This window comes from Salvelinus alpinus, chromosome 8, assembly GCF_045679555.1.
Source record: "Salvelinus alpinus chromosome 8, SLU_Salpinus.1, whole genome shotgun sequence".
In the NCBI taxonomy this organism is placed as follows: domain Eukaryota; kingdom Metazoa; phylum Chordata; class Actinopteri; order Salmoniformes; family Salmonidae; genus Salvelinus; species Salvelinus alpinus.
This window is the reverse complement of record NC_092093.1, coordinates 8744613-8759430: the sequence shown is the minus strand read 5'-3', so window position 1 is coordinate 8759430 and position 14818 is coordinate 8744613.

Here is a 14818-nt window from a genome sequence, read left to right as displayed (position 1 = left end):
TATGATGCTATTTCATATATCTGTCGAACATGTGAACTAGTAGTTTGCGCCCAGATTTTGGGCACGCTCTCGCCATAACGTAAACTGCATGTCGTAATGAAGTTATTTTTAGAATTCTAACACGGCGATTGCATTAAGAACTAGTGTATCTATCATTTCCTATACAACATGTATTTTTTAGTAATGTTTATGAATAGTTATTTGGTCAGAATAGGTGAGTGTCAGAAAAATATCCGGACGTTGTGAGAAAAAAGATGCTACGTTAGCACAATGTATAACCACTGATTTCAGCTCTAAATATGCACATTTTCGAACAAAACATAAGTGTATGTATAACCTGATGTTATAGGACTGTCATCTGATGAAGCTTATCAAGGTTAGTCAAAAATTATATATCTTTTGCTGGTTTGTTACGATCGCTAACTTTTGCTGCTGGTAAATGGCTTGTGTTTCTGGCTATTGTGGTAAGCTAATATAATGCTATATTGTGTTTTCGCTGTAAAACACTTAATAAATCGGAAATATTGGCTGGAATCACAAGATGCCTGTCTTTCATTTGCTGTACACCATGTATTTTTCAGAAATGTTTTATGATGAGTATTTAGGTATTTGACGTTGGTGTCTGTAATTACTCTGGCTGCTTCGGTGCTATTTCTGACGGTAGCTGTGATGGTAGCTGCAATGTAAAACTGAATTATAGCTCAAATATGCAAATTTTTCGAACAAAACATAGATTTATTGAATAACATGTTATAAGACTGTCATCTGATGAAGTTGTTTCTTGGTTAGTTTGGTTGGTTCTTGGTTAGTTAGGTTGGTTTTGTGTATGCTACCTGTGCTGTGAAAAATGTCTGTCCTTTTTTGTATTTGGTGGTGAGCTAACATAAATATACGTGGTGTATTCGCTGTAAAACATTTAAAAAATCGGACATGTTGGCTGGATTCACAAGATGTTTATCTTTCAAATGCTGTATTGGACTTGTTAATGTGTGAAAGTTAAATATTTCTAAAAATTATATTTTGAATTTCGCTCCCTGCACTTGAGCTGGCTGTTGTCATAAGTGTACCGACGTCGGGCTTGCAGCCCAAATAAGTTATTTAGGAGAGGTGCTTATTTAACAGATAAAGGGGGTGTTCTTATTTAGGAGAGGTACAGTCAGTGTTGACACACTGAGACGACCACTACATGTATCTGTATGTATCCTTTACACCAGGAGAGCACTGTTTCCCAACTCCAGTCCTCCACTACCCCGACAGTGTTTCCCAACTCCAATCCTCCACTACCCCGACAGTGTTTCCCAACTCCAGTCCTCCAGTACCCCGACACTGTTTCCCAACTCCAGTCCTCCAGTACCCTGACAGTGTTTCCCAACTCCAGTCCTCCAGTACCCCAACAGCCCAACTCCAGTCCTCCACTACCCCAACAGCCCAACTCCAGTCCTCCACTACCCCGACACTGTTTCCCAACTCCAGTCCTCCAGTACCCCGACACTGTTTCCCAACTCCAGTCCTCCACTACCCCGACACTGTTTCCCAACTCCAGTCCTCCAGTACCCCGACACTGTTTCCCAACTCCAGTCCTCCACTACCCCGACACTGTTTCCCAACTCCAGTCCTCCAGTACCCCGACACTGTTTCCCAACTCCAGTCCTCCAGTACCCCGACACTGTTTCCCAACTCCAGTCCTCCAGTACCCCGACACTGTTTCCCAACTCCAGTCCTCCAGTACCCCGACACTGTTTCCCAACTCCAGTCCTCCAGTACCCCGACACTGTTTCCCAACTCCAGTCCTCCAGTACCCCGACACTGTTTCCCAACTCCAGTCCTCCAGTACCCCGACACTGTTTCCCAACTCCAGTCCTCCAGTACCCCGACACTGTTTCCCAACTCCAGTCCTCCAGTACCCCGACACTGTTTCCCAACTCCAGTCCTCCAGTACCCCGACACTGTTTCCCAACTCCAGTCCTCCAGTACCCCGACACTGTTTCCCAACTCCAGTCCTCCAGTACCCCGACACTGTTTCCCAACTCCAGTCCTCCAGTACCCCGACACTGTTTCCCAACTCCAGTCCTCCAGTACCCCGACACTGTTTCCCAACTCCAGTCCTCCAGTACCCCGACACTGTTTCCCAACTCCAGTCCTCCAGTACCCCGACAATATTCATTTTTATTGTAGCCCTGGATATGCACACCTGATTCAACTAATCATGTCAATGTTATGGTCGATCCCTCTGCCATAGCCATGAAGATACTGGATATAGAAGTCTAAGACGGATTTTGCAGTGTCATCCTGTTTCTTTAAAAGTTAAGGTTTATAGTTTGCTCAGTCCCTTAATTAAGCCAGATGTACACTACATGATTTAGCTGTCCCAGACATGTTCTTGAGATAGGAGCCAAAATCCCCACGCTGTTGCCTACTTGGGGTACGTGGCCATCAGCAACGCTAATTTTATGTGAGTGGGTCCAATCCAATCTGAGGGCTACCGATCCAGTCTTTGAGACGTCCCAGATGTCCCAGATATTTTCAAACACGTTTGATTTTATCGGCACAAAATCTGCAATGCTCTTGTAGTGTGAGATGTGCAATGAAAAGTTTTGAGAACGGAGATCAGCAATAGATGAGAGCTAGAATGAGAGCTCACCACAGAAGAAGCCGCTAGAATGAGAGCTCACCACAGAAGAAGACTCTAAAATTAAAGCTCACCACAGAAGAAGTCGCTAAAATGAGAGCTCACCACAGAAGAAGCCGCTAGAATGAGAGCTCACCACAGAAGAAGCCGCTAGAATGAGAGCTCACCACAGAAGAAGCCACTAGAATGAGAGCTCACCACAGAAGAAGCCACTAGAATGAGAGCTCACCACAGAAGAAGCTGCTAGAAGGAGAGCTCACCACAGACGAAGACGCTAAAATTAAAGCTCACCACAGAAGAAGTCGCTAGAATGAGAGCTCACCACAGAAGAAGATGCTAGAATGAGAGCTCACCACAGAAGATGCTGCTAGAATGAGAGCTCACCACAGAAGAAGCTGCTAGAATGAGAGCTCACCACAGAAGAAGCCACTAGAATGAGAGCTCACCACAGAAGAAGCCAGTGAGATGCTGACGTTGTTTCGCATCACCCAGAATGTGTAGACTCTCGAGGAGGAGCGATGACTACTACTATGCATTTGTAATTGCCTTTAAGTTCACAAGCAATGTTATTTAATTCAAAATGTATTGGCTCGATTTCTTTACTCTGCATGGCATGCGTGAATATCTGACTGAAAACATCATGAGGCTACTTTGAATTACATTTTTTTAGTGACACAGCTTGGTGGTATGGAGAATCCTCATGACCAAGTGGAGAATCTTGGAGTGTGTGACACCCAGCTGTGACACATCGTTTGGAAAGACAAAAAAAACTACAGGAAAGATGGTAATTTAAGAGGTCCATCGATGTTAGGATTTTAAAAGTTGTGTAGTGTACTCCCGACTTCAGTAACAGCACTGTTACTGAGATGTTGGTACATCAAGGCAGAAGGAAAACTGATCCGTTCATCTCTTTCTGGTGAAGTTTTGTTCTTTCTCAGTCTCTCCCTTGGTGTAGTGACGATAACACAGGGATGTGTGACTGGGGACTGGGAGGACAGAAACAGACGTTAAACACAGGGATCTATGGCAGAAAACTGGGGACTGGGAGGACAGAAACAGACATTAAACACAGGGATCTATGGCAGAGAACTGGGGACTGGGAGGACAGAAACAGACATTAAACACAGGGATCTATGGCAGAGAACTGGGGACTGGGAGGACAGAAACAACAATTAAAACAGTTCACACGTCTATCTTTCTTAAAGTGCGTGGGACTGAAGGTATGCCTTAGAGGTGTGAACGTGTGACTTCATTTTTCTTTTTGTATAAAAATAAAAAATATCACCAATCACCCAAGTTTATTTATAACAATACAGCGTCTGATTAATTCAGTTAACACCAACAGTTGCGTTATTGGAATTCACTCCACAATATAATAGCGACTGTACTAACAGGACCACTGCACTGTGTACCATCTGTCAATGAGACAATAAGATGACATTGCCCCCATCCACAGGGCACGAGTGGTCACTGAATAGTTTGATGAGCATGATCATGGCCATCACCACATCTCATATAATCTCATTTATTAGATTCTGCTGCTGAGGCAGAATTTTCGACCACCATCAACAAAACACCAAATGATGGATTTTTATGGTGGAAGAATGGTGTTTTATCCCTCCAATAGAGTTCCAGACACTTTTAAAATCTATGCCAAGGTGCATTGAAGCTGTTCTGACTCGTGGTGCCCCAACGCCTTATTAACTTCTTACGGCTGAGATCGGCTGAGATCCCGTTAACTTCTCTAGGATATGTGTGTTTTTGGCCAATAGCCAGGGAAAATGTAGAGAGACAAACAAAAAAAAAAGATATAAAATCAATCAAACTTTCATTAAATCACACATGTAAGATACCAAATTAAAGGTACACTTGTTGTAAATCCAGCCAACGTGTCAGATTTCAAAAAGGCTTTTCAGCTAAAGCATAAGATGCTATTATCTGATGATAGCACAATGTCAACAAAGAGAGAGCAGCATATTTCAACCCTGCCGGCGCTACTCAAAACGCAGATATAAAATATAAAACATGCATTACCTTTGACGAGATTCTTTTGTTGGCACTCCAATATGTCCCATAAACATCACAAATGGTCCTTTTGTTCGATTAATTCCGTCCATATATATCCAAATTGTCCATTTATTTGGCGCGGTTGATCCAGAAAAAAACAGCTTCCAATTTGCGCAAAGTCACTACAAAATATCTAAAAAATTACCTCTAAACTTTGCCAAAACATTTCAAAGTACTTTTGTAATACAACTTAAGGTATTTGTAAACGTTAATAATCGATCAAATTGAAGACGGGTCTATCTGTTTTCAATACAGGAGAGCAACAAACTAACGCTACTTTTTTTAGTCTTGCGCAACTCTCAAACAGTACACATGACGTTACACTGCTTCCTGATGGCCTTTTTCTTCATTGCACAAATGAATAACCTCAACCTATTTCCTAAGACTGGTGACATCCAGTGGAAGCAGTAGGAACTGAAAACAGGGTGATTAGAAATCCAGTATTCCAATTAAACTCATTGAACAGACAGTGACTTAAAAAAATAAAATAATTAATGGTTAGTCCTCGGGGTTTTGCCTGCTACATAAGTTCTGTTATACTTACAGATATGATTGTCAGGACCCGGTACGAACTCAGGTCTCCGGTGAGAGAAACAGTCACTTAGTAAACTGAGCCACTAATATTCGGCAGAACCCAGAAGATGAGGCAGACACAGCAGTACTTGAGACGGTGATTTAATAAAGTAAAAAGGAAAAGATCTTCAGGCAAAAATATAAATCCACAACGTCAAAAGTAATTCCAAGAGAAAAAATTGATATCCTCCAAGACACAAGGAAAATCCACAAAGTGGTAAGAACAGCAGGGAAAAAACAAACCTCAAAAGAATAATCAAAAATAAACATGAACAAAACCAGAGTACCTCAAGAAAATCCAACTGGAGAAACAAATGTTCACAGCATGGCTGGGGCTGGGTGCTAACATTCAAACACAGAGCAAAGAACTGAGGAACACTTAGGGTTTAAATACATTCAAGGGAAATGAGGCACAGGTGCAAATAATAACTGGAACAAGGGAAAAAACAAAAGGGTCAAAAAAGCACAATGTACGAGGCCGTTTAAATTGGGCAAAATTTTTTACAAAGTGAAAACAGCGCCCCCTTATTGACAAGAAGTTTTAAGGTTGCTGCCTGGGCTTCCCGAAACTCGGGATTCGGGGTCGCCTCAGCTAGGCATACACATAATGTCAGAACTGGACCAGCAGCTAGAACGTAACTACTTGTTTTATGTTTTTATTATGGTTTAAACAGAAGGCTGTGAATTTTGGGCCTGCTCTGAAATATGTGATAGTTGGCTTCTAACCGAGTTGGACAAAGTGGGTTTGGTGTCAGTTTGTATCAGTTTGGTGTCAGAATGATATCTTATTGACTGATGGATTCAACAGGGAAAAACCATCACCAAAATGGACATGTTGAAATCAACACAATGAGCAATGGGCCAGTCAATTTTGCTTTTCTGCAGTATTTTTGAGCATGTCAAAATCGTGATGGGAAATGCCCATTGAAACATATTGCAAAAGGACAGCCGTGCGCCTGGTGATTGGAACGGGCTACCAGGAGCAAATTTTTGAAATGGTTTTGAATGCCTTTAGGAGGGAGCACCCCCACCTGTGCCCATCCAATAGTGGTCATTTTGGACATGTTTTTAAAAAATCGTCTCACCTCTCTCACCATGCATGGCAAATAGACCATCTAGGTTGATTCATGGCTTAACATAGTGCTATATATCATTTGGGCAGTATAAATGCCATTTGGACATGGTTCACTGACTTTTGGGTTCTGAAAACGACTTCCTATGATCATATATGGCAAATGGACATAACATCCGGATTTGGCACTTTCAGTACTTTCATATTGCATTTGGACATTTCTTATGGCATTTGGCAATGGTTCACTGACTTTTGACTTTGACTTTGACTTCCTATGATATCATATTGCAAATGGACAAAACATGTGCCTTATGGACAAGTAAAAAAAATATGACAATAAAATATGACAAAGATATGTTCATACAGTTCTTATACATGTATAATTGACAAAAAATTGAAAGATTTTCGAAAAACGGTCCAGAAATAACTTTTTTAGAGGATGATAGATTTTAGATTTTTTTTTCAAAATTTGACACTTGGTTCTTGACTTGTCCATTTGCAATATAAAAATTGTGTACTGTAAATGTACTGTTCACCATCTTTGGGATTTTTGCTGTACGACACTTGGCATTTGCCATATGCCATTTGCAATATGGTTTGCATGAACTGTTGTCCAATTAATGGGTATTTGTGATTGTGTATATGTTTCGTCCAATTGCAATATGTTCCCTCTCATTTTTGTCCATTTCAGTGGGGTATTCCCTTACCACCTTCAAGTCACACCTTAAGTCACACCTTAAGTCCCACCTTCAAGTAAATTAAACCCCACTAGGGTATGTGGGATGCTAGCGTCCCACCAGGCCAACATCCAGTGAAATTGCAGAGCGCCAAATTCATTATAAAAATTCAGAAAACATACAAGTATTTTACATAAGTTTAAAGATTAACTTCTTGTGAATCCAACCACGGTGTCAGATTTCAAAAAGGCTTTACGGCAAAAGCATACCTTACGATTATTTGAGAACATCGCCCAGCAGACGAATAATTTCAAACAGTAACCAGCCAAATAAAAGAGTTACACAAGTCAGAAATAGAGATAAAATGTATCACTTACCTTTGATGATCTTCATATGGTTGCATTCAGAAGACATTCATTTACTCAATAAATGTTTGTTTTGTTCGATAAAGTCTCTCTTTATATCCCAAATCCTCCGTTTTGTTCGCGCGTTTTCTTCCACAGGCTCAAACGCAGTCAGAACAGGCAGACAAAATATCCAAATTGTATCCGTAAAGTTCATAGAAACATGTCAAACGATGTTTGTATTCAATCCTCACGTTGTTTTTAGCCTAAATAATCGATAATATTTCAACCGGACAATAACGTCGACAATATAAAAGATAAACAAGAAAGGCACTCTCTCGGTCACGCGCATGAAAAAGCTCTGTGACACTGCAGGGTCCACTCAATCAGACTGCTCTTACTCCCTAATTTTTCAGAATACAAGCCTGAAACGATTTCTAAAGACTGTTGACATCTAGTGGAAGGCATAGGAACTGCAATTTGAGTCCTAAATCAATGGATACGGTAATGGCATTGAATAGAAAACTACAAAACAAAACAAAAAATCCTACTTCCTGGATGGATTTGTCTCAGGTTTTCGCCTGACAAATCAGTTCTGTTATACTCAGAGACACTATTTTAACAGTTTTGGAAACTTTAGAGTATTTTCTATCCAAATCTACCAATTATATGCATATCCTATCTTCTGGGCCTGAGTAGCAAGCAGTTTAATTTGTGCATGCTTTTCATCCAAAATTCCGAATGCTGCCCCCTACCCTAGTTAAGTTAAAACATAAATAGTAATAAAATAAATCACTCGGTCACATCTTCACACGTTCAATGGTTCATTTGTGGCATTCATCACCCCTCATACACTTCTATCTTATCTATGTTTTGCTATAGTCTTACACACACAGAGATACACACACACGCACACACACACACACACACACTCACTTCTATGTTCTCAGTGCTGACAAACACAGCCTGCGATAAAAGCATTTTAAAACAAATCCCTTTTTTCCCTCAGAACAATGACCTAAATGTAGACCCTGCTGCCAACTCTATAACTGCTCAACCAGCTCCACCAGAGGCCACGGTGTGTGTGTGTGTGTGTGTGTGTGTGTGTGTGTGTGTGTGTGTGTGTGTGTGTGTGTGTGTGTGTGTGTGTGTGTGTGTGTGTGTGCGTGTGCGTGTGCGTGTGTGAGTGCGTGTGTGTGTGTATTAGACCGCGTGTGTGTATTAGACAGTAAGTGTTTGTGCATGAGTGTACGTATCTGTGTGTGTATGTGTGTGTGTGTGTGTGTGTGTGTGTGTGTGTGTGTGTGTGTGTGTGTGTGTGTGTGTGTGTGTGTGTGTGTGTGTGTGTGTGTGTGTGTGTGTGTGTGTGTGTGTGTGTGTGCCCAGGCATTCATGTATGTGTGCAAGAGTGTAAGTGAGTGTGGTGTCCTGTGGGTGCATTGGCACTCTGTGTGTCTGCCAGTCCTGTTGCCCTTTTCCCCTGCAATCCCACTTCTATTTGAGGCCACTGATTGTTCTGCCTCTGTTCTGTGCTCCCACGGTGGACCGATTCAAAGCCTTGGCCTTTGGCTCATTTTAAGTGCTGTGAACTACGACAGAACAGCAAGGCCCGGGACTCAGACTCACATGCCAACTGGAATTGATTTGGACATCATCACATCATCACAGCTCCAAGCATGAAACCAGCCAGATCGCTCAAGATTGGCTTCGAAATTGAACGTCCTCAGGATGTTAGGAAATGCCTTAAAAATCGACCACTAGGGACAACAGTGAGAGCTATTGTCATAAAGTAGGCTTGGGTTTTGCTAGGGCATTGAGGACAGGGGTGGCGGATGGCTGTAATCCCATCACTCCGTAGTCAAAGGTCACGTGTTTAATCGCAGTTGTAGACAGTCCATTATTTTATTTTTTTATTATTATTATTATACTTTTATTGTAATCGCATGACTCCGGAGTCAAAGGTCACGTGTTCAATCCCAGTGGTAGATGTTATTATTTTTTATTATCCCAAACCTTAACCCTTAATTTAACCATTCAGAATGAATGCTTACATTTAAAGCAGCAATCAGCATTTTCTACATCCATTTTGGACTTAATTATATGTCCCCATTGATTCTTGAAGAATGCGACTTATAAATGCCTCATGAGTTTATTTTAACTGTGGTACCCCATCAGAACCAAAAATATAAGTTTGTTTCAGTCAAATATTGGTAAACACAGTAAATGTAAACAAATGTGGTTAGAACTCTAATTTTGATATCATGGATGGTCACTCCTTGCATCCTTAGCCCTGTCTATGAATTAGAGAGTGGTTACAGTGGGGATAAATGACTGGACTGTATAAAGTGTTTGATTTGAACAATCATTTATATTAAATGATAATATATATATTAATATTAGTCTGTTCATTTCCTGTTTCTGCAATTCCATAACCCAGATACTCTACAGATTATGTACCATCGTCCACCAAAGCAAGTGGAAGAGAGCAAGAGAGCAAGAGAGCAAGAGAGCAAGAGAGAGAGAGAGAGAGAGAGAGAGAGAGAGAGAGAGAGAGAGAGAGACAAGAAAAACAAAGCATGAGATTATTAAAAAAACAATAGTTTTTTCCCTTGAGGGTTATCTTTCATCTGGAATGATGAAAATATTTTCCACAAGGAGATAGTTTCAATTGATTGGATGATTGCATTGCTGATTGAATTGTTTGGATGGCGTGTGTTTGTTGTTTCCCTACGTATCTGGTATCTCTGTGACACTGCAGGAGAACCATCAGGAGTTTGGGACACGGTGACTGCACTTCAAACGTGAGCAGAGAGGAGAAGGACACTGTGTCCTAGGAAAGAGAAGGACACTGTGTCCTAGGAAAGAGAAGGACACTGTGTCCTAGGAAAGAGAAGGACACTGTGTCCTAGGAAAGAGAAGGACACTGTGTCCTAGGAAAGAGAAGGACACTGTGTCCTAGGAAAGAGAAGGACACTGTGTCCTAGGAAAGAGAAGGACACTGTGTCTTAGGAAAGAGAAGGACACTGTGTCCTAGGAAAGAGAAGGACACTGTGTCCTAGGAAAGAGAAGGACACTGTGTCCTAGGAAAGAGAAGATGAAACAGCGAGAGAGAGAAAGGAAAGGTGGGCTTCCCGAGTGGTGCAGCGGTCTAAGACACTGCACTGCAGTGCTAGAGTCAGAACGGGAGATGCGCGATGGCACAAGACTGTAATTACCAATTGGATATCACGAAAAAGGGGTAAAAAGTACCCTCACATTTTTTTTCTAAAACTTTTTTTGTTAATGAAAGAGGAAACATGTAAGAGACAAACAGAGGAGAAGAAAGGAACGAGGGAGGAGAAGAGAGAGGAAGAAAGAAAATACAAAGTTGAATATTCATGTGCTTGGGGATCGTCTGAGAGAACCATGACGCCAAAGCTCTTTCTCTTCAATAAACCAGCTCCCACCCACCTATCTATAGACCTCCAGCCCCTCTCCAACCCTCCCCCCTGTTAAACTAATCCTCATGCCCAGTTCAGTGCCTGGGCTGTGGGGACTGATCATGGCTCTCTCCCCTGTAGCCTGTGGGGCTCCAGAGCACTGACGCTAACTCTGTGTGTAATAGGATCAGGGCCCAGTGGAGCCAGGAGGCCTCAGGAAAGCACTGCTGTGGTGATGATTTGGGGCTCCTCTCTGATATGTCAGTCTGTGAGAGTTTGGGAGGGAATGAAACGCAGTCACTCACACAGTCTCTCTCTCTCTCTCTCTCTCTCTCTCTCTCTCTCTCTCTCTCTCTCTCTCTCTCTCTCTCTCTCTCTCTCTCTCTCTCTCTCTCTCTCTCTCTCTCTCTCTCTCTCTCACTCTCATATAGACTATATACACAACCTCACACATATGATAAATAAATGCACAAAAGTTTGTATTTGACAGGACCACAAACCTATTAAAACATGTTGACACTCAGTTTAGGAGTTGACATGAGGTTGTCACACACTCCCCAGTGCAGTTAGTACGAGTTGACCATGTTCATCCCTTCTGGATTGTCCGGTCTAACCACTGACCATGGTGTCTGAGAGGACACATTATTCCATATTCAGGAGGAGAAACGTCCATTTCCGAAGTGTTCCTGTCACAATAGATATACACCGAGTGTAGAAAACATAAGGAACACCTGTTCTTTCCATGACATAGACTGACCAGGTGAATCCAGGTGTGAGTTATGATCCCTTATTGATGTCACTTATTTAAATCCACTTCAAATCAGTGTAGATGAAGGGGAGGAGACAGGTTACAGAAGGAGTTTTAAGCCTTGAGACAATTGAGACATGGATTGTGTATGTGTGCCATTCATAACGTGAATGGGCCAGACAAATGAACGGGGAATGGTAGGTGCCAGGCGTACTGTTTTGAGTGTTTCAAGAACTGCAACGTTGGTGGGTTTTTCATGCTCAACAGTTTTCCGTGTGTATCAAGAATGGTCAACAACACAAAGGACATCCAGACAACTTGACACAACTGTGGGAAGCATTAGAGTCACCATGGGCCAGCATCCCTGTGGAACGCTTTTCAACACCTTGTAGAGTGCAAATTGAGGCTTTTCTGAGGGCAACAGGAGGTGCAACTCAATATTAGGAAGGTGTTCCTAATGTTTTGTACACTCAGTGTATGTGGATGTGTGTTGCAAGATAAGTAGCGCTTTTTGAGGTCAGTTCGGTTTAAGTTTGTTTAAAAAAAATGTAGTTTCAATGTTTTATTTAAAACATTAAATGAACTATGCACTATTTGGGTTGAATGCTGTAACAGAATAAAACAATGACTAAAAGTCCCATGATGGTAGTGACTGTCCATTACTGCTTATCACTTATTGACCATCATTTATTCACATGACTTTAATATAAAATGTCAGCTGTTGTGTATATTACATTCGTTTCATTTAATGACTTTATTATTTAGTTCCCAAGTCATCATCTCATCTCTATAGAGCTGCTGTCTGTCAAAATCACTATTTTAATAGTTCACATTCTTCTGTCTCTTCCATAGCCTAAAAGAAACACAGACCGGACAAGTAGATGCGCAATGGATTATGGTCATTGTAGTTCATTCCCACGTTTTATGCGCTAAACTCTGTCGAATATTGGCCCTGTTGGAAATTACTACTCCCTACCGCATCGCACCGTTATCTAATTAATCTCTAGAGGACCTGTGCAATGTGTAAATTGAGATGTGTAAACAGGCAATTATTCAGTGGTGGAAAAAGTAACCAATTATCATACTTGAGTAAAAGTAAAGATACCTTAATAGAAAATGAGTCAAGTAAAAGTGAAAGTAACACAGTAAAATACTACTTGAGTAAAAGTCTAAAAGTATTTGGTTTTAAATGTATCAAAAGTCAATGTAATCGTTAAAACATACTTAAGTAACAAAAGTAAAAGTATAAATCATTTCAAGCTCCTTACAATAAGCAAACCAGACAGCAATATTATTGTATATATATTTTTTAAACGAATAGCCAGGTTGCACACTTCAACACTCAGACATAGTTTACAAACGAAGCATTTGTGTTTAAGGAGTCTGCCAGATTAGAGGCAGTAGGGATGACCAGGGATGTTCTCTTGATAACTATGTGAATTAGACAATATTCCTGTCCTGCTAAGCATTCAAAATGTAACGAGTCTCTTTTGGGTGTCAGAGACAATGTACAGATTTTCTTTAGGAATGTAGTGGAGTAAAAATATAAGTTTTCAGAAATATAAATAGTAAAGTAAAGTACAGATACCGGAGAAAACTACTTAAGTAGTACTTTAAAGTATTTTTACTGAAGTACTTTACACCATTGCAGTTAGTTATTTAAAAACCTTTAAAAAAAGTGATATTTCAGTTAATCGATCAACGCTATAACCAAGTGAAAAGAAACTCATTCCCAATCAAAAGATGCTACTCTGTATTTACAGCTGCTGTAGGGCTCAGCATCTAGATAGAGAAAATCAATAGAGTGTTACAAAGCTGTCATCTAGACAAAGGGTGGCTATTTGAAGAATCTCAAATATAAAATATATTTATATTTGTTTAACACTTTTTTGGTTACTACATGATTCCATATGTGTTATTTCATAGTTTTGAGATGTTCTAAAACTTTTGACCGGTAGTGTAGATCATTTTTTTTATTTACCTGTATTTTATTTAACCAGGTAAGTTCACTGAGAACACATTCTCATTTAAAGCAACGTCCTGGAGAATAGTTACAGGAGAGAGGAGGGGGATGAATGAGCCAGTTGGAAGCTGGGGATGATTAGGTGACCATGATGGTTTGAGGGCCAGATTGGGAATTTAGCCTGGACACCAGGGTCCTGTAGGAATACAGGAAGTAATCTGAATTGAGCCTTTAGCTATCGGCAGTATGCCGGATAGCTCGTCAACACAGGACCTAGTCTCTCCCCAACTCAGAGACCCAGCTGGTGTATGAAAGCCCAGCCACCAAACACCGAGCACCAAGCCATTGCTTTCTAATCCAGGGATGGAATTCCTATTTATACACAAACTGCAAAGTAACGGGGATTTCTGAACACAAATGTCTGTGGGATTTTGTTTTTTGATAACTTTTGTGATTCAGGATATCCAGGATACAGGCAATATCTTATATATCAGCTCAAAACAGGGAAAAAAATGAAATTGAAAGTACATTTTTCTTTTCAGAGGTAGTCCTAAATCATACCAAACACCAAGCAGGATCTCACATCAGATACAAACAGGATACACACACACACACACACACACACACACACACACACACACACACACACACACACACACACACACACACACACACACACACACCTCTACAGGTTTAGGGTTTACCACAGTATGACTGGACAGGTTTAGGGTTGTCTACAGTATGACTGGACAGGTTTAGGGTTGTCTACAGTATGACTGGACAGGTTTAGGGTTATCTACAGTATGACTGGACAGGTTTGGGGTTGTCTACAGTATGACTGGACAGGTTTAGAGTTTTACTACAGTATGACTGGACAGGTTTAGGGTTGGACAGGTTTAGGGTTGTCTACAGTATGACTGGACAGGTTCAGGGTTGTCTACAGTATGACTGGACAGGTTCAGGGTTGTCTACAGTATGACTGGACAGGTTTAGGGATGGACAGGTTTACGGTTTTCTACTGTATGACTGGACAGGTTTAGGGTTGTCTACATTATGACTGAACAGGTTCAGGGTTGTCTACAGTATGACTGGACAGGTTCAGGGTTGTCTACAGTATGACTGGACAGGTTTAGGGTTGTCTACAGTATGACTGGACAAGTTTAGAGTCGTCTACAGTATGACTGGACAGGTTTAGGGATGGACAGGTTTACGGTTTTCTACTGTATGACTGGACAGGTTTAGGGTTGTCTACAGTATGACTGGATAGGTTTAGGGTTGTCTACAGTATGACTGGACAGGTTTAGGGTTGTCTACAGTACGACTTGA